The 20,777-nt window shown below is 49.8% G+C and overlaps 1 protein-coding gene across 1 annotated transcript in view; it reads left to right on the forward strand.

Moving 5' to 3' along the window:
* The first annotated feature begins 2,208 nt into the window (after positions 1 to 2,208).
* Positions 2,209 to 20,777, forward strand: part of LOC122365639 (potassium voltage-gated channel subfamily KQT member 1-like) — a 110,490-nt gene continuing 91,921 nt past the window's right edge. Inside the window, exon 1 of the mRNA XM_043337032.1 lies at positions 2,209 to 2,381. The gene's annotated coding sequence lies outside the window, so the exon portion shown is untranslated. The remainder of the gene's footprint in view (positions 2,382 to 20,777) is intronic.

The raw sequence follows: 20,777 nt of genomic DNA on the forward strand, positions 1-20,777 counted from the left end.
GACGCTAGCTCAAGGCCCTTTGACGCTCTTTAAGGCCTTCTGAGGGCCCTTGAGGTCTTCTAAGGGCCCCTTGAGGTTTTCTAAGGGCCCTTGAGGCTTTTTGAGGGCCGCTTGACGCCAGCTGAGGACCGTTTGAGACCTTCTGATGGCCATTTGGCGCCAGCTGGGGGCCATCTGGCACCAGCTGGGGGCCCTCTGTCACCAGCAAAGGACTCTTTAGAGCCTTCGGAGAGCCGTTCGACGCAAGGGCATGGCCCTCTGACGCCAGCTCAGGGACCTTTGACACCCTTTAAGGCCTTCTGACGTCCGTTTGACGTTAGCTGAGGGCCCTTTGAGGCTATCTGAGGGCCCTTTAAGGCCATCTGAGAGTCCTTTGAGGTCATCTGAGGGCTCCTTAAGGCCATCTGAGGGCCCTTTGACACCATCTAAGGGCCCTTTGACACCAGATGAGGGTCCTATGACGCTAACTGAGGGCCCTTCGAGGCGATCTGAGGGCCTTTTGAGACCATCTGAGGGCCCTTTAAGGCCATTTGAGGGCCCTTTGTACGCGGTCTTCGGTGGTCTAAGGATTAGTTAGAGGCCCATTTGAGGCGGCCTTCGGCCGCCTCAAATGGGCCCCTTCCTTCGAGTTGGGCCCCCCAACTCGAATGGGGGGGGCACGGGCCCGTGTGCCCCCCCTTGTGTGCGCCCTTGCAACTACACGAATAATTGGATAGGGAGTAGGGACCTGATGTCCCAGGATGCACCTTTGCATGGATCGATGTCTATTTGTTTTACGAAATGGAGGGAACATTGCGCAAGTTTAGGGGAAGGAGGGTGAATTGCGCCACCTTAAGGAAAAAACGCTAATTGTAAGAAAACCACTGGAGATGTAAGCATGCACTGGTAACCATTTTAAAGAGGAACTCATTGGCTACGATTTAAGAGCCTCCCGATCAATTAAGAATGTTTCGTTTGCTTCTGACAGCTGCTTTTTCAGAAACATGCAAAAGGGCGCATTTACCAACAACTGCTGTAAATTGCGCCACGGGGATGGCGCAATTAGAATCCAATTGCGCCCTATCCTTTAACATGGCTAAGCAAAGGAGACGGAATGCATACACTCCGGCATTCTATGTCATTGTGGCTTACTTGAACATGTATTATGTGAATCAAGCTCGATACATAATAAATGTAGATATAAATTGCGATGTTTTTTGCGCAGGTAAATAACTTTACTTGTGTCCAGTATGCTTGTGAAGTGGAACGAAAACGTTTGATGTAACCGACTAGATATATATGAACGTATGCGCCTAGACGGTTATATTTTCAGTCGTTTCTCTCAAAATTAATATTTTTTATTGCTTCTACAACTTTTTTGACATCAGTTTTTACTTTGTATCATGGCTGTCACCTCTCACGCCTGTGTCCATGTTAAAAATGCCGTATTTTGTCAATTACACCGGGCAGGCTCATAGCCCAAATGGCAGCTACATTATAAGTTCGATGAGAGAAATAATTTTTGGACTGACGATGGCGGGTTGCTCCCCTGCGTGACATAAAACTCCTTCTTTATTGCAATCAGTTAATGATGCATTCATACTGTCGTGATACAATAGCTACACCATTATTCTATTTGCGCCCCCCTGGCGCATTTGCCATGGGCGCAATTAAAATTGAGGTACTTTTTAATAAAAGCGTAGAAGTTACCATAAAGATGCTGAAGGATGTTTACTGTTTCAGTGAAATATAATGAAAAAAGGATTTTTCTTTCCAAATATCACTCTCAAAATGACACATGTATCGCCTATTTTTATAGCCAACGGTTCAAAATGCTGCAAAAAAGTTAAGAAAACGCCGTAATATCTTCGATGGCGTAATGAGCCTTGCTGGTTGGCTTCATCGGAGAGCTTGGGCCATAAAAGGAACTATCCAGTGGCGAAAATAATGTTTTCGAAAACATTATGCTGAACATGCCATTGAATTCGTGGGAATGTGGGTGGGCGCAATTGGTTAGGAGGGCGCAATACACCCACTTTCCCCTACATCTCAGCTCACCAACTTGTCGAGTGTTTGTCCTGACGTCGCTGTAATAAAACAAAGTTTCCCGTTCCGACGCCTTACGCTGCTCCATCCCATTCGGTCCACCGAACACCCTCCCTGTGAGTCTTCCCGGTCCAAAGTCCTCGCCCGACCCCCTTCAGGAAGGTAGCCGGCACCGGTGTTGTCACCGGTACACCGGTCGCCGGAGCGGGCGGCGGCTGCGCGTCGCCGTCCCGAGATGGCGCCGCGCTCGTCGGTGCCGTTGCCGGTCCGTCGCGTCGCTCCAGTCGCGGTGCGTCGTCCCGTGCTCCGAGCGGCGTGCCGAGCGGTCGATGCCAACTGCTGGAGACGCTGACCAGGTGAGCTGAAACCCTCTGAAAGGGGTGCTGTGGGAGCCATAGGTGTTACTGGCTGAACCGCTGTGTACCATGTCCAGCGATCGCACACCTGTAGGAGCTAGTCAACTGAATTAGATCCAGTCGGCCGGCGGGTCGGGAGGATCCGAACGGTAGCCGTCTCGTCCCTGAGCTATGGCCGGCGCAACTGGTGTCTATTGGTCGTATAGCACCTGTGGCTTGCGGACTGTAAGAGCCGGCCGACAATGTAGGCTTAGCCGCCAATGTACCGGATTAGCGTGGGCTTAGTGTTCAATGTGCCGAGATTACTGGCGGGCTTAGCGGCGTAACTCGAGCTCGGTACTTACATAAGTGGCGCTTAGCTGTCGTGAAGTATGCAGCGCCATTAAATGTTGTGCACTTAGCATATGAAATGGGATATTGCTCACGATGGCAAAATGCCGGAAACACTAGATATTCATCCAAACCGAAATCGGGTGGTTGTCATGAGACACGACCTTTCCTTCTAGCAGCGTTGAGGTTTCAGACCAGCAAGCAGAGACGCAGTTGCATGCATATTTTATTTAACGTCCTCCAATCTCGTCTGGCATTCACTGAAAGCAGTGCTAATTACACCAATATTTCAAGCCTCGCCTGGCTCAATTTATCAATTATCTCGCACGGTCAGAGTCGGCGTTGTGAGGGTGCGAACTGAAGCGCAGCGGAGCGTCCGCCTCAGTCGGCAGTGGCGGCGGAATAGGGGGTGCAGGGGGTGCAGCTGCACCCCCATCGAAAAACATGGAGGTGCAAAAATATCTTTTTGCACCCCCAAAATCCGTTCAAGGGGCCCGTCGCACCATCCAATACATTTCTCCTGAAAACCAGTGATCGGGAAACGAACACTGATGTGGAATCATCCGGGATGTCCAATTATGGTCAGGAACGCCCCATGCTAGTCTTTGGGGCCCCCACACCGGCTAGAAGTGTCCCGAGCCGCGTTTGGTGCTCCACGCGGTATCTGAGGGCCCCACGATGGCCTCAGAGGGCCCTTTTATGACGATCTCTGAGGGCTCCCACTTGAGGGCTTTGTCCCCTGGGGCCCTATAACGGTCACTAAAGGCCCTCATGACGACCGCTGAGGGTCCCACAGAGACTCCAGGGCCCCAAGGAGACTCCAGCGGCCACGCTGGCCTCTGAGGGCCCCTATGACGGCCTCTGAGGGCCCTTACGATGATCTCTGAGGGCTCTCACGACGAACTCTGTCCCCTGGGGCCCTATAACGACCACTAAGGGCCCTCAGGACGACCGCTGAGGGTCCTACAGGACTCCAGGGGCCCCACTGGCCTCTGAGGGCCTCTACGACGGTCTCTGAGGGCCCTTGTGACGGCCCTAGACCCAAATCAAGTCTGACGGCCCATTTGGCTTCAGACGACCCATTAAGACCCTCAATATGGCCAAGGACCCTCATGACGACCTCTGGTGATCCTCTCAAAGGCATCTAAAGGCCCTCACAACAACTTCTGAGAACCCCAGGACGGTCCCTGAGGGGCTGAGGGCTCTGACGACGACCTCTCTGGGCCCTCACGATGGTCTCTAAGACCCAGCGCAAGCTCCAAAGGCCCACACTGCCTGGCGTCTGAGGGCCCCACGACGGCCTCTGAGGGCCTCGACGGAGGCAGGCTCCAGGGGCCATGCTGACCTCTGAGGGCCCTCTTGACGGCTTCTAGGGCCTAACGAAGGTTTCAAGGGCAAACGCTGGCCTCTGAAGAACCCTACGACGGCCTCCGAGGGTCTCAACTCAACGCAGGCAGGTGCCAGGAGACATGCTGGCTTCTGAGGGCCCCGCAGAGTTCAGATTCAGATGATCCATCGACCTTTGTGGACCTTACGAAATACGAAGGCCTCCGAGAGCTCACGCAGGCTCCTGGAATTCCACACTGATTCTCAGGCCCCATGTCGGCTTGTTGAGGCACTTTATCTGCTCTTGGTGCCCCGTCGCCGACCTCTGAGAGTCTCAATGTCAGAACTTATGGGGCCATGGGCCCTACACCGGCTTTTATGGCCCCTGCATCGACTCTTGGGACTCATGAGCCATGAAATGTGGGTCTAAGCGGCTTCTAAGAATCCCCATGCTGGTTCTAGTAGCTGCCAGCCGAATATTAGGTTAGGGCTCACACGCGAGCTCCTGGGGCCCCACTGAGACCCCTTTCCTCTATTCAGTCCTCCATACCAGCTCTTTAGGCTAAACATCGGCTCCTGTGGCCTCCATCCCGGCTTTGGAGGGCCTCCATATACAGGCTTTTTTGGGGTCCGATGCCGGTTTCTGAGAGCCCTCAAAAGACTTTCGAGCCTATACTGCCTTCTGAAACCTTTCAGCAACTTTCAAGGGACTGACCCTGATCGGAGGGCTCATTCAGTCTGGGGAGTCATGCAGTTTTCTGGAGGAGTCTCTATGTGGTCGGTTTCCAAGGGGCTTCTAAACACGGTCTTCTTGGAACGGTCTCGTAGGGCCCTCAATGGTCCACTGCGGATCCAGAAAAAGTGGTTTGAGACGCTGTGGGTGGTGGCTAGACTAAAAGATTAGCCGATAAAAACTAGCTGCATTTGCTTCTTTTTGCTTTCATTATTTGAGACAGGTAGGTAGGTACACTGCAATTTCAAACCTTTTACAGAACTTGTGTGTATGGGGAGAGTTTTCCAAACTCTTCGTTTTTCATAAATAGTCAATAAGAATCACTAAAAAAAAAACTGAAGGGGGCCCAAAACTTCCAGAGGGGCCCCTTGAGAAAACTTTGCACCCCCATCCAAAATTACCTTCCGCCGCCACTGTCAGTCGGTTTAATTGGCACTCGTCTCTGGCCGCCCGGCTGCGAGCGGGCAGTCGTGTTAACCGGAGCTGACCCGACCGGCAATGCCGGGAAGCCATACCGGACCGTGTCGGTCGTTCCCGCCAGCCGGACGGTGCCATTGAACGGAACGGTCGGAGGAACGGCGCCCGACGGTGCACGTATACGGACGTGCCGCGTCTGCGGAGGAGCCGTGTAAGCCGCGAGCTGTGGGAGCCGTCGAGGCGAGCTGTGGGAGCCGTGCAGTGCCGTGGCTGTGCTGCGCCGATGTCGTGAGGACTGAGGAGCCGTGTCGTTTCTGCGTGTAGCCGTCTGGAGCCGTGCTGTGACCGCGTGTGTTTGTGTGGCCGTGTGGATCCGTGTGTGTTGTTTGCTGTATTATGACCGTGTGTGTCTGTGCTAAACCTATTATGACTAAACCTATTGTGTGTAGTAGAGCCGTGCCGTGTTTGTGTTGACTGTGGAGCCATCCCGTGTCGTCCAATTGTGTGATGTCGTTCCATGTCCTTGGAGCCGTGTGGAGTCGTGTCGTCTCTGTGCTTCATGGAGCCACCTGAAACCGTATCCTTCCGAGCTGCATGCAAAGCCACGTCAGTGTTTGACTGAAGCCTGTAGATACTTCCTGAAGCCGCGCCGTCCAGCGTCGTCCAGAGATGAGTGGAAGGAGAGTCGAAGGGCAGAGCCGGACAGTGCAGACCAGTGCTGATCAATATCCAGTGCGGAGCGTCAAATTGGAGCCGGATCCAGCCTCATCCGTGTTTAACTTGAATCATACCGGCAGTGTGCACTGTCGTAAAGTCCGACGTATTATTGCGGGGGAGGGGGAGGGGAGGAGGCAGGTGCGTTGACTATCGGCATTCGGCATCAGCACATCACATTTGACATGGTGTCATCTCTTCCTGATTCGCATCTTACTGACCACTGACGTGACCAATGCTAAAATGTTTCAAACAACAAATGCTCTTACTTCAAAGAGTCGAACCGTTTTCATCTTTTTGCGTAATTGCACTTCGAGCCTGTACCTACTGATAAGCTAGTTCATCTAATGGAGCATAATGGCTATCTGACTAGGGTAAGGTGCCTAATTAGCGACCCCCTTAATTTGAACCGTCATTGCTCACGATCTGTGGGTGCCACTGTATTACTGGCTTGATTTTCGGAGAGGTCGTTCATTTTTCGATTAAAATATAGTCATTTTCTGCCCCAATATTCACTAAATTGTTTGTAGTGAGCATTTTAGCAAACCATTGCAAAAAACGCTAATAGGGAACTCTTCCCGATTAGCGACCAGGGAGGGTCGCTAATAAGTCTATGGGTTTCCCCATATTAACCCGCGCCCTGATGGGGGGGCATTTTGGCCCCCCCCTGTGGTTTTTCTTAAATAGCGAGAAAACGGCGGCGCTGCGCGCCGCCAAATTTTGGGTACCTTACCGGACATCAATTTGACACCTTCACACAAAATTTCAAGTCACAGGTCACCTCAGGTCAGGAGTTATTGAGGTCAAACTGAGGTCATGTTCGAGTAAAAATGAGCAAAAAACATGACATCTTGAAACGCTCACCAATTCTACAGTTAACAAGCAATTTTAAAGTTCTTTATGTGGTTGTGTAGACAAAAGACGGCGCTACAAAACTGCTATCTCGGATTTTCGAAATTTTGGGATTTTGACCCCCAAAAATCAAAAAAATGATTTTTTTTAGAAAAACTCAAAAAATTTCCAAAAAATTTTCGAATTTCGAAAAAAACCGGAATATATGTGATAGTCCCTGCGCTCTTCGATATACATACCAAATTTTAGATCGATACCTCTTTTTTTGGCCAAGTTATAGCGAAAAAACTGTTAAAAATTGATGACGTCAAATTTTTAAACTCAATTTTTAGCAATTCTAGACCTCGTAACGCAAAACGGAGACCACCATTGAACTCCCCGTGACGAGCTGCATCGAATCGATACCCATTTTATGCAAAATATCGACTTTGAAATTTGACCTAATTTGACCTGACCTTGACCTGACCTTGACCTGACCTTGACCAAAACGTGACCTAAGCTGGCCCTAAAGTCTGTCTAACCCACATAATCGCATTTGTCATGTAAAATTGACCATAAAACATGTATCACACAACACTTTCATATTGTGACCCCCCAGTGACCTGACCTCTGTGACCTGACCTGGTGTCAGTGACCTCAAATAGCAAAATATGTGTTTGAAGAACATTTCCCCATCGATGATTTTCAATGAAATGCATTTTACACGATTTTACAACGCATTTCTTGAAATGCCTGTAAACGGTGAAAATTCGACCTTTGACCTGACCTGTGACGTCATCGGTTTGACCGAGGTCAATGAAATTGGGCCACAAGGTAGTTCCCCGTTGGGGCTATCCAACACCGTTTACCGCTTGTCGCTATGTTGCGTGGTTCTCGAGATCTGAGGGGGGGGGGGGCAAAATGGCCCCCCCCCCCATCAGACCGCGTTGCTCGGCAGACCCCATCTGGGCGCGGGTTAAAAATGGCAAAAAATGCGACGCCTGAAAAGATGTAATATTATCTCAAAAGGTAACCTATACGCAAAGCTCACTCAATCACTCGAACAGGAACGTTTATCCAACACATTTATGTAAGTAAAAACTGATCACGTGATGCACCGAAGGCGAAAAGAAGGCGGAAACCCAAATTTTGCGGGCTGTCTCGTATGATATTCGAGGTCCGCGCTGAATTCGGCACCCCTGCAGTCGGTGACGACATTTGACATCCCCTGCCACACATTGCAAGCTTCAGCAACACCTCATTTTCATTTCTCTCCTTTCCCCTTTCTTTCCCTTCTTGAGCTATTTGCGACCATGTCAGGCGCAAATAGGAAATATGAGTTGCGACACATTTTTAACCGCCATCAGCCATGCTGTGCACGGTTAAGCGATTCACTATGGGAAAACGGCAATCAATTGAAAAAGGAATGTCGATTCAGAATAAAAAAGGTGCATCATCCTAATGTGCATCGCTTTTCATCAGAGAGGGCCCAAACACACACGTTTTGGATAAGAAACTCGTCACTTTCATTTAAACTCACCTGAAACGTCCCACCAGAAACATCGACAACCGTAAAATAATTTAATTTGATAACCAAAGTATAGCTGACCTTTTGACGATGTTTTTACCCTGTTTTCTCCCGCCAGTTTCTCTGTAGGGAGGTAGGTCGCAAATCGGAAAGGGTCGCTAATTAGGCACCTTACCCTACAGCTTACGAATTCGCTTTCAAAACGTCACGCATTTGCAGGGAGTTTTCTGCTCAATGTCACATGCCAAAGCCACATAATGCGTCCCGCCCCTTTAAGAACATTGCAAGATGTCTTGAGGCTCCCGCTCCATAAATAGCGCGTGGATAGGCATCTCCTTACGGATTTTCACGGACGACATCTCCTTTTGGGATCTTTATCAAGCTGCTGCGTACGGCTCGGTCACAGGTCAGACGCTGGACGGCCGAGGTGAGCCCGTTGCCATGACGACGGCCGAGTCACCGACTGAGAGTCCGGCGTACCTACTGCCTAGAACAGCTTGAGGCTGTAGCTCCCTGGCAGCCGTGCCAGTTGCCACAAATGGTCGAACCTCACTGGCAACTGGTGAAACATGTTTTCAGATCATCAAAGGGAAATGGGCGGAGATGCGTTTATTTGAGGTGCATTGATTTCCTTTCATGCCTCTACTATCGCTCGTTTTGTTGCATGGTCCGGTTGCTGGAAGGAGGAAACGTGTCCCCTTTCATTTTTATTTTATTTTAAAGATGGGTATCTGTGGGTGACGCATGGACGATCGAGACGCGTAAGTTCTTGCATATCGGGGTCTCACAGTTCACATGCCTTCAGGGAGGGAGGACGGCACCCTCAGTATACCATCTGTCCATCCCTTTTCCAGCACTGATAACACAGGGGCGATGCGTCCCCAGTGCAATGACCCTCAGGGGGCGGTCGCCGACCTGCCGTCGGCGGCGGCGCTGCCTTTTATCTGCCCCGTCGCCAGCGACAGGTGGCCGTTGAGTGGCGCATCGGTGCGCCGAAATGACGCACCGCCGCAGACTGCCTGTCTATCAGCCGGCCGCTGACATTTGACGGCCCTTTGGGCTTTGAGCGTCGGCTGGGGAGAGGGTCGAGCGGTACCGCCGCAGCACTGGCTTAGTAAGAGTAGGTATACCTACCTGACACTGAGTGCACTTACCAACAGTGACTCGGTAATCGGTACGGAGCTCGCCAGCCAGCGTCTTGCTTCTGCGCGTTATCGAGTAATGACTGCATTTATCACCGAGCTATCACTGCCATTGTTCCCGAGCTGTCACTGCCACCATAACTGCTAATTGCCACTGTCACCGGAGCTGTCACGAAGCTGTCAACGGCATCATCACCGCACTGTCAGTTGCAGTGGCAACGGGTTGGCACCGAGAGTAACTGGAACGCCGGCCCTTACAGTTGAGTGTGTACGGCCACTTAGGCTCTACTGTAGTTCAAGATCACTTCAGACAGCCTTTCACGGGTTCTGGGAAAACCCCAGCGGAAAAGCCTCGATCGGAATACAAATGCGCATCCATGCATCGGCACCGCTTCTAAAGACGTGCTGACCTTCTGACATGTGATGGGCGACTTTATCACAAAGGAGATACGGTGTAAGTGTAACATCAACATGTGCTGACTCTCGCATCTCTAATTGGCTCACTGATGACGGATGAGACGGTAAAAACCGATATGTAGGTAAGAAGTTTTAGTCGTTATTGTTCTTCTGTCAACTAAGCATGAGCAAGACAATTTACATTACGATACCACCGAAATTATGAACACAACAGTCCACTTGGCTGATGTTCCAACTTCACTTTATCGCCCTGAGAGTATCTTCATTCTTCCATCATTTTCTCCGGGCAGACAACCCTCCCTCTCCTGGCCGGCCACTCGCCGCGGTGGCTGTCCCCGTTTACGGCCGATCTGTTGCCCCGAATGGACACTCCGCCGCCCCTTAGTGCCGTCTCGATGATCCGAGTCGACACTCTCCCGTCTGGAACGGCACGGGTCGTCAGATAGTCTCCCCAATCTCGGACGCTGGCTGTACGGCTGCCGCAAGTGTCTGTCCGGGCCGGAAAACTGGCTGGTCTGGTCGGTAAGCAGCGCCAATAAACTGGAAGGTCTGGGTCATAAACAGCGAGCTACTGCCAGGTCGTGAGGGCAGTGATCAGCTGCCACCGGCGGAAAGCTCATTCGGCAGCCGTTTCACCGTGGTCCCTTTATCACAAACGTTATCTTGGCGCCCGTGTGAGGGGATGTGTCACGACATGGTGCTGGGATGGGTAGCGGGTAGATTAACCTTGCGTTCGGCATCCGGAAAATGAGGGATAATTATCCGGGATCACCGGTAATTACTTGGTATTGCAGGGACCATTGATGCGATGAGTCACATTTTTACATGGCTTTTGCTTCACTAATGGCTTTTGTACTGGTTGTAGGAAGTCCATTGTGCGCGGTGTCAGCCTAAAACACCGATGATTCCGGTGATCCCGGAAAATTATCCCTGATTATCCGGATCCCGAATGCACGCCAGGTATATGTTTTATACCTGTGTGCATGTGTTTGCATTTATGTCGTGTTTTGTCGGTGTTTGTGCATTTGTCTGTGGAGTGTGAGCTCAATGAATTGTGTGCAACTCAGTGAAATTAATTCAATTCGAGCGTCACTTAGGTATATTATATAGCATTCAGCAATTCACTGGGAGAGCACTTAACCATCCCGAGAAGTTGATGACTCTTAGACGGTCGTCAAACACTCAGAGCGTCTCTATAGCACCACTGCGCCAGCATTGGTGTGCCTCCCCACGTCTGCCTCCAATGGGGAGGATAGCTGCACCTCCCGCGGCGGAAGGCAGCCCGCGAGGGGTGGCTCCGGTATCCACTGGACCATGTCACGACCCTGCCCCCGAGCCCATCAGACCCGCTGTGCCCTGCTGCATCCCGCAGCGAACAACAGTGGCAGCCCCCACCGCCAGAAACGGCTCACAACAGCACCGGCCCCTGGGTGTCTCAGAATAGCACACCGCAAACGAGCTAAGATATCAGACGTCTCTGCGCGTCCTCAATAAGAGCTGAGTTTAACTTGAGCAATGTAGTAGACTGGATTGGGAACATGTATAGGAAGCTCATTGAAATAATTGAATAAATAATAGGACAATTTAAACACACGTTAAACATAAATATTAAATAGGTGGCTTTAGGTATATGGTTTTGAGAGCTGTCGGCCAGCAGCTATTTACACCTCGTATTATTTGACCAGAACATCGTCATCTCCTGTAAGAAGTTGGCAGTTCAGCTCAAGTTCCGTGGCGGTTCTCTAATGGTTATGATAATATATAAATATAAACCAATGTTGCGCACGACCTGAGGGTAGCTATTAACTTGGTTAATGCAATATGCAGCATGCATACCTACACATAAAATAAACGATGTGGGCTATTGAGCTGAGAAGTTTCCATAACAGGCATTTCCAACGCCAGGTATATTCGACCAAACCGTCAGGTGAGTGGTGCTCACCGGCCAAATCAACTGCACGAGAGGCCGCCTTGACCTGAAAGCAGGTAACCAGCCGAGTTGGGTCAGTCGATCCGGTCGGTAAGCAGGTAACCACTAAGCAGCCTAGTTGGGGGGGGGGGGTCGTTCCGCCCTGTCACCAGGTGGGCGAGATCGGCTAATGCACGCCGGGGGCGGCACAGCCTTTGTTTCGCCATTCCGCAGCGGACTCAGCGCCCTTCCGCCTCCGCCTGCGCTCGCCGCCTCGCCGTCCAGCTATTCGGTGACGCATTTGTTCAGAAAGTTGGACATGCCACAGGTAGATACATGGCTCCACGCTGGAAACAATGGCCATCGACCCGGCCTTCAGCCCAGTGGTATTGAGTAGCAGGCTCGTTACATGGTGAGGCCATACGGAAAACGATTTGTTTGTTGCCATAATGACTGCTTTGATCGGATGCTTCGTGAAAGGGTTCCTGGCTCGCTTGGCAACCCCATGCCTGATGCCAATATCAAAGGGCGATACGCTATCAATTATTTATCAAACATGGGAAACCGGCCCGCATCACATTGCTTAGCTACAGAGTTACCGTGGCTGTGACTTGTGGCCCATTCTATGTACAATTTATTATATTTTCATTATTAAAAACTTGACCATTTAGTAAGAAGGAAGAAAAGAATAACCGCAAGGAAAGCGCTCGATATCGTTCGCTAAAACAGCCGGTAACAGGCACCTGAGGCCATCAGCCTTGTTCTTTATAGCCAGTAGTGACTCCCGCCCCGCTCAGGTGACGGTACCGTCGAGGTCCATGCCAGCCGTGAGCCGGCCGCAGACTGTCGCTTCCGCGCCGACCGCGGTCGTTCCGAGCCATATTGCACTCGGCGGAGACCCTCTTCAGCGGACGTTCTATTTCCTCCGCCGACGTGAATGTCTGCGGCTCGCGAGAAATTGCGAGATTGTTTACGCCAGAGTTGAAATAAATCAGGTGATATACGACGTAGCTACGTGAATTTGGGAGCGTTTTCGTGTAGTTCATCAAATGTGTTAGGCTTCTGACTTGGGTGAGTCTGAGTGAATGAATCGCGAAGATTATGGTGTCATTTTGCGTAAAGAGAAACAAACGGCACGCGGTAGATATTCAGCTTCATTAACCCGCGCCCGGCTGGGGGTCCTGGATTTCCACGCCCTGCTGGGGGGGGGGGGGTGTTTGAACACCCCCCCTTGTAACTCGGCACCTGGGCCATGTAGCGATACGCGGAAGGCGGCGTTCGAAAGAGCGTAAAAAATAATGACGAAATCACTTCGGTCAATTTTTTGGTCAGGTCAAAGGTCAGGTCACCAGAGGTCATTGAAGGCAAAATTTCGCCGATTTCCAGGTCGAATGTCGAAAATTTCCAAGAAGCCAACGCATAACTCGGGAACCAATAGAGCTACAGCGCCGCAGAAAAGCGCATTCGATAGCCCTATTAACAGCCTTTCTGAATAATTCTCTCAGATTTGACCTAACGTCAACGGTTTTGCCTGCAGGGGGCAAAAACTGCAAACATAGCCGATTTTTTCGGAAACAGTTTTTCTGCAATAACTTTTGACCCAAGCCTCGTGCAAGCTTACTTTCACCGGCATCGTATTCCTCTCGTCAAGACGCATCGAATGAACTATAACTTGACCTTGAAAGGTCAACTTGAAAATTTGACCTCAGGTCAAGGTCATGGCCTGACCGGAAAGGGTCATGTTGCATATCAGTCGATCCGTATCGTCGAGCTGAACACATATAAGGCGTTTTCATCGCTCTAGCATGCCTCTATCGAAAGTTATCTGCGAAAAAGTGTTAGATACCATTCGTGACCTAAGATGACCTCAGGGCATAAACAAGGGTCACGGACACCATTTTCATGTTCAGTGTGTCTAAACAACTTGTACTTCGGTGTTTGGGAGTGTTTATAATGTCTTTCGTCCAAAAGAGGCGCATTTCAATTTTCTCCCATTGACTTATAATGGGGAGGTCGCAAAATTGACCTGACCTTAGGTCATCGATATCAAAATTCTGAGATATACATTTTGTACATGCTATTGCTTTTAGCAATCGCTGAAAGTTTCAAAGCGATCGGTCACTCGGTGTAGCTATGACAGACATTGAAACTTTTTATGAGGTGAGGTCACTTCAAGTGACCTGGTGACCTGACCTTGAATGACCTTGGTCTTAAATTTTCACAACATGTGTAGAATTGATGTATGATAAGGTGTACCAAAAACGGCGGCGCTCCGCGCCGCCGTTTTTGAGATATTCGCGAAAAACCACAAGGGGGGGTGTTCAAACACCCCCCCCCCCAGCAGGGCGCGGGTTAACCCGCGCACGACGGGGGGGCGGATATCCGCCCCCCCTGAGGTTTTTCGCGAATAGCGGGAAAACCGCGGCGCATAGCGCCGCGAAATTTGGTACGACTATTCCCTCATCAATTTTACACATGGTGTGCAAGTTTGAACCTCCTCAGGTCACCAGGTGACTTTGAATGACCCAACCTCAAGTCACTTTTTTGCAACTTTGTCACCGTGCCAGAGCTACAGTAGATGTTGGAGGCCTTTGAAAGTCGCAGGATGTTATATGGTCATTAGTAGCTACAATTTGTTTATCTCGGAATTTTGATATCGGTGACCTAAGGTCAGGTCAATTTCGCGACCTCCCCATTATAAGTCAATGGGGGAAAAATCAACTCCCTGTTTTTACCACTAAAACGGGTCGGAATTGCCCCATATACCATACATGACTTCATATACGATCAACCTTCACTACCTTGAGGTCTGTTTTGCTGTTGGGCAGCTGTGAGGTCATGTGACGTCATCAAAGGTCACCAAAGGTTTTTGGCCAATAACTCCGTACAGGAACAAGATACAGACGCGTGGATGGTCTCATTGTGTTCAGCTCGTCAAGACGCATCGAATGATATACATGATGACATCGAGGTCACGTGACCTGAGGTCAACCTTTGACCTTGACCTTTCGAGGTCAACATATATATCATTCGATGCGGATTGACGAGAGGATCACGATGATGCCCTTAGTTTGTTCCTATCTTGACTAATTCGAAAGTTATTCGAGAAAAACTCTCCATATCTAGCGCCGCCATTTTGACTTTTTCGACCCCTGTGACGTCATCTTTGACCTGACCTGAAAATGACCTTCGTAAAAATTGTAGATCTTGACCGTGCGTATTCGATGCCGTTTACCGCTTGTCGCTATCTTGCTTCGTTCTCGAGATCTCAGGGGGGGGGCGGTCATCCGCCCCCCCTGTCGGTGCGAAGTTGGCGCAGACCCCCGTCGGTGCGCGGGTTAATTAACACCTCTATGTTGGTGGTTTAAACTCCAGATAAGGCTGTGCTAAATCCACGAGTGATACTATTTTAAGAAGTCAAATGATCGGCGAATGTCCGTCCCGGGGCTTGTAATTGTTATGAGGCACCTTTACGGGGATAGTGCGCGGTTGGTATGAGCAGCCACAGCTTGTTGAAGTCAGTAGTGGGTGGGACGGACCGTGTCCCTGCAAGCATATAGTCTGAAAAGCTTGTATGTGTTTGCATTCCACTATAACCTGATTGAAGAGCAGTCACCTTGATATATAGGTATACCGTTCAATCAGGGTTAATGAATTGATATCTGACCTGCTTAGGTCAGTCACTTTGATGTCCCACTAGCACTGAAGGTCAACTGTTGCGACAGCTGACCTACCGTAACCGTGCCACTGCTCTGTCGGGCTGGCACACCCCGCCTTCGCATCGCATCGTCAGTGAGCGGAAACCGACCGTCTATTGACTCGCCAGTCTGATATTGGCCGAGCTAATAGAAACTTTTCCAATCTAGCCACACACAAAGCTTGAAGAGGGCCTCGAGGGGGAATATCGAGCCAGGGTCGCGAGAGATAAGATCTAGAGTCAAAAGGCCGAATCACGATGTCCTGTCAATTTGAATGTCAAATGAAAAAGAGGGAATGAGTAAAGTTTTCGTCAATTCTGTTTCGCCCGCCTTCTTAACGTTTGTTGCCCCAGCGATAAGTAATCGTCACCATTTTATTACGCTGAACTTGAAACCACTGCGTCGTGGTCATATTTGCTGCCTGGTATTGGATCAACAACAAATGACAGTGAGCATCGAGTTCCTCGGTCTTTTATAGACGGCTTTGGCCGTTGGCTTAGAGCGGTGATTTGTAGAGGCTGCCGAAGTCTCATGCTGTCGAGTACGATCTTCCAGGGGACGCCTGCTGTCGGGCTGTCAAGAGAGGATGACTGCTGGCAGCTGAAGGGACAAGCTCTGACTTTGATGTTCTCAATCGGGTCTATCGAAATTCGAAGTCAAATATGTCAGGGTGGCTGTCGTCGGCAATATGGTGTCGGCTATAGGGACGGTCTCTTACGACAGGTGTATAGGGAGACAGACCATGCGATGCAGTCCAGGCGACCACAATCAGGTTCGCGCGCGCTCCATATCGCCATAGCTGTCCTGTCCCAGCGTTTTAGCTGTCCTGAGGGGCGGCCTCTGCCGACAGGTGCGGCGGCCGTCCGTGGTGTCTGACACGAGGGCCGCTGCGGTCTGTCAGGACCTGCGGCTGGTCCGTCAGGGGCTGAGACTGCGCTCTGTCAGAACTACCGCTGCGGTTTCTCAGACAGACCGTTGCTGCTGCTCACGGTGCAGCCCCGATCGATCTGGGACGGTGCGCGCCTGCAGAGCTGGGGCGGACAGCGGCGCTGACCCCCCGCTGACGCCCTATCAGCGCCGGTTTAATAGGCCGCCGGCGCGACCGGTCACCAGGGTTACCAACAAGAATTTTTCTAAATCCCAAGATCGCCGAGCGAATTTCCCAAAATCGAGCTCCATATCCCAAGGTCGACAGGATCAAAGCCCAATGTGCATCCCAAGGTCTATAGAAACCAAATATAGAACAAATAAAGTGTATTTGACGTATTTTCAAATCTTTGGTTGACTAAATAAATCAATATCGTTAACATAACTTGCATTCGGCACAGTTACACACGCAGGCATAGGTACTGAGACACAGCAAGTTACGTGTCTGGGTTTTACGTTTATTTCCCGTTTCACGCGGTTTCAGTCTGGCGGCAAAACCATCCAAAATGTACGCTCTTGACTAGCATCGATAACCCGAACAAATATTGGGACAGCTCACAAAAATATCAACAATAGGTACAACACAAGGTATAATAACGAACCGAGCCGCGAGATGATCACAGAATGATGAATCAAAATGAATGAATGTTGACCAATGCCAATGCATCGTTGAGCGTCCGATGGTTTACGATAGGAATTATAACAATAGTTTTAAACTAGCGCTTTTTGGAACTAGCGCTTCTTTCGTGCTTCGTTGGTTGCTTGGTAAGGTACAGTGAAACCAAACGAAAGAACGCTCGGTTGTGTTCGTCCAAAAAGGACGGTTTACAAAAAAAAACAATTAAGTTGTGTTAGATGTGTTCCTGATTCCATTGTTTGGTCTTTATTAATACTTTTGCTTTTTCCAATGATTAAAAAAAAAAATGTGTTAAAATTAGCGGGAGTCGTAAGCTCGGGACAAATCCCAAGGTTTGCTGTTGAATCCCAAGGTCCCAAGGTCGGGTTCAATATCCCAAGATCTTGGGACAAATCCCAAGCTTTGGTACCCCTGCCGGTCACGTTGTCACCATGTGGCTGGAGAGGGAGGACGGGGTCGCCGGTTGGCTCCAGACCTGGACAGACCGTCACCGGTCAATGGCAGCCTCTCATCCGTATTGACTCAGACAGAGCCGAGAGCAGAGACTAGCGGTGGGTGCCCTCATGGGTGGACTGGGAAAACTTGAACAAAAAACTTTGGTTTTATGGGTCCGACGATTGTAAAACAAAACAAAACAGAAAACGTCATCGGTGATAGCTTATCAGGAATATTAACTTTTGATAGAGGATCATAATCTTATCGCAATAACCTCTTTAGAGTTGGCAAGTTTGATGAATGTGTAGACTGTTGGTACATCTACCCGTGCCTAAGCACCAGTGCGCCCTCAGCCCTGGCAGTACTGTTGTCACTCTAAACCTTATCTATACCGTCAAACCTACCGATATGGAGCGCGGCTCGGTCGGCACTCACATCAGCCGAGAGGCGGCCTGCCTCTCCTATGACCGAGACGTTATAGCTTGGACGACATCCGGTCCGATATCCCAGAGGAGTCGCTGCTCACTGCTCAGTACCGGTGACGACGGTCTCCACTTACCCCAAGGGCGCACTCAGGACAGGGGCTGACGACGGTCTCTACTTATCACAGAGGCGCACTCAGGGAGGGACTGACGGTGGTCTCCAGTGTCCACTTACTACAGGGGCGCTCAGTAGAGGGGGCTGACGACGGTCTCTACTTGTCACAGGGGCGCACTCAGGAGAGGGGCTGACGGTGGTCTCCACTTACCACAGGGGCGCACTCAGTACCGGTAACGACGGTCTCTACTTGTCACAGGGGCGCGCTCAGGGAGGGGATGACGTCTGACGACGGTCCACACTTACCCACAGGGGCATGCTCAGGAGGGGGGCTGACGGCGGCCTCCAGTTACCCGCAGGGGCGCACCCAGGGAGGGTCACCGACTGGCCTTCGGGTAGGAGTGGTCGGGAGACAGGGATTGCTATCGATTGATCGTGACTGCCGAGGGATTTCACACGGAAGGGAATGCTGCTCAAGGGAAAGGTCGACTAAAGCCGAACAGGTTAAAGGCCAAGGATTCGCTCTGACAGGTCTGTCCTGGGCAGCGGGCACAAGTCAATATGTCGCAATCGTGATCTTGCATTTTTTTTTGTTTGTTGCTCATCAGTCTTCTGTACAGGGACCCGCAGTTGCTTCTGTACACACTAGTATTTCAGCGTATTCTTTGCCTGTGACACCGTTGGAGGCGAATTGGGAAATGATTGTGTGCTTATTAAAACCACCATCTGAAGGGCTTTAAACTGATGTGCTGCTCTCCTAATTCAGTGAACTTTTTATGGCTATATCAGCAAAACATTGTTTTCAGCGCTTTTTCCTGTCCCATTCCTTCTGAAACCTGGAACCGCTTATTCCATTTACTCCTGCCATCTGACGATGGTCGTGCTGACTACTAGTTCCGGCGCTAGTTACTGCTCCAGTTTTGCACCCGGCACAAACTCAGGCGGCACCGGGCCGTGGCTCGACCAGGGGAGGGTCGGACCGAGCCGACTGCCTGGGGCGCGGTTAGATCGGACGCTCTGCTGGGGAAGGGGACGGGAGTGAGGGGAAGGGGAGGTGGTCACGTGGTCCGTCCAAGCTCGCAGACGGCCTGTCCTGCGCCCAGCCATGTTCCGTGATCCAAAATGGCACGAGAGCTGTGGAATGCCTGGAGGAGACGCTTCGAAAGCGAATTTCAGCAGCACTAATTTACCATATTCTGTGGAGATAAATGAATATTATCTTAATGCAGAAAAAAAATTATATGCCTAAGCTGTATAAGCTGTATCTTTTTAAAAGTTGTAAATAGGATTATTTTTAGGGACTTATAGGTTTCGTATACACAGTGAATTATGTTACATTAAGCCGTTTCGCTGTTATGGTTACTAACTGAAGAGTTATCCTTTTTTCTCACAGGGAATGACAATACAATAACAATACAAATAAAACAGACGTTTCGCACAAAAAGTGCCTCCGTCAGTGGCAAGAAATAAGTAATTAGGCATGCATGTTTTCTTTCGATAAAATCGATGAAGTAGTTATTTTTTAAGATATATTTTCAGCAGTTTTTTAAGCACATCATGGAAGCTTATAAACATTTGTGTATTTTATCGGCAACCCGGCTGGCCAGACCGAGACGGTGCCGCATATAGTTCTCATCGATGTTAAACCTATACACTTATTTTTCTCCACTGACGAATGCACGTTGTTGTCCGAAACGTTTGGTTTTATTCGCATTGTTTTTATATTGTCATTGTCCGTGAGAAAAACATACCCATATGGACTGGTCTCAGTTCATGTAGAAATTGTTGCATATTAATAACACAGATAAAATGAATATTAGCCCTCACCACACATATAAGTACAGGTAAGTAGACCGCGCCCCCTGTTTTTCACCAATAAATCGCGGCAAAGCGAAGGATTGCGACGATGCTTTGGTGCCCTGGAGTTAATCAATTTTACAACTTCCCGGAAAATTAAATAGCCCTGATAATTTTTGCATCTTGTCTGAGAATTTTAAATCCCTGAACCAAATAACCTTTAACCTGTGATTATTTTTCTCAAGATCATGTAAGGCCAGAATAGCAATTGAAAGTCAGCGCACATCTGTGTGTTTCCATAGTCGTTTCGTGATTAGCAACGTGACAACATGTGAAATATGCTATCTAATGTTTGTCTCATTGATTGTTGTGGGTGCCAAGGTCACGTGAAACTCAGGTTAAGGTCATTTACTTGAAATGATCTCGGTCAACTTCCTTAAATTTACACCTTTTTTACTGTGGTTTTTAGGAAGTGTTGGTTTGAAATTTAGCACTCATTTTAGCATTTGAAAACTAGGCATACTTAGGTATCAGTTATAGTGCCTATGCAATATGTTGCAAGGCTGTAAGTGCTGGTTAACCCTCGCCCGTATTGGTGTTTTTTTTTCCAGCCGCGAACGTATAGGGGGGGGGGGGTCCGTTGGACCCCCCTCCCTTGCCGTTTCGCCCCTGATCGAGCTAGAGCTTCGCGGAGCTTCGCGGAGCTTCGCGGTCCTAGGTCATTGGTTGACCTTGCAGGTCAGGTCAATGACCCCAAAGGCGGAAAAATCGGGACCTGTTAGAACGTCGTAAAGTGTGGCTGCTAAGAGGGTTTTCGGGATGCTGATCACGAATACCATGTTAGTTTTGATTACAGATGATGTCTTCATGTATTTAGGCCAGGTCGGGTCAGGTCAGGTCAGGTCAACCAGTAAGGGTATTCGTAGTAGGTGGCAACCGCCTCTGACAGCTTCGTAACATGTTACGAAGGCACCAAAACTGCTTCGTAAATGTTCATATGGTTGCTAAATTCGAATTC

This window comes from Amphibalanus amphitrite, unplaced genomic scaffold (assembly GCF_019059575.1).
Source record: "Amphibalanus amphitrite isolate SeventyFive unplaced genomic scaffold, NRLGWU_Aamphi_draft 000753F_arrow, whole genome shotgun sequence".
Classification (NCBI taxonomy): domain Eukaryota; kingdom Metazoa; phylum Arthropoda; class Thecostraca; order Balanomorpha; family Balanidae; genus Amphibalanus; species Amphibalanus amphitrite.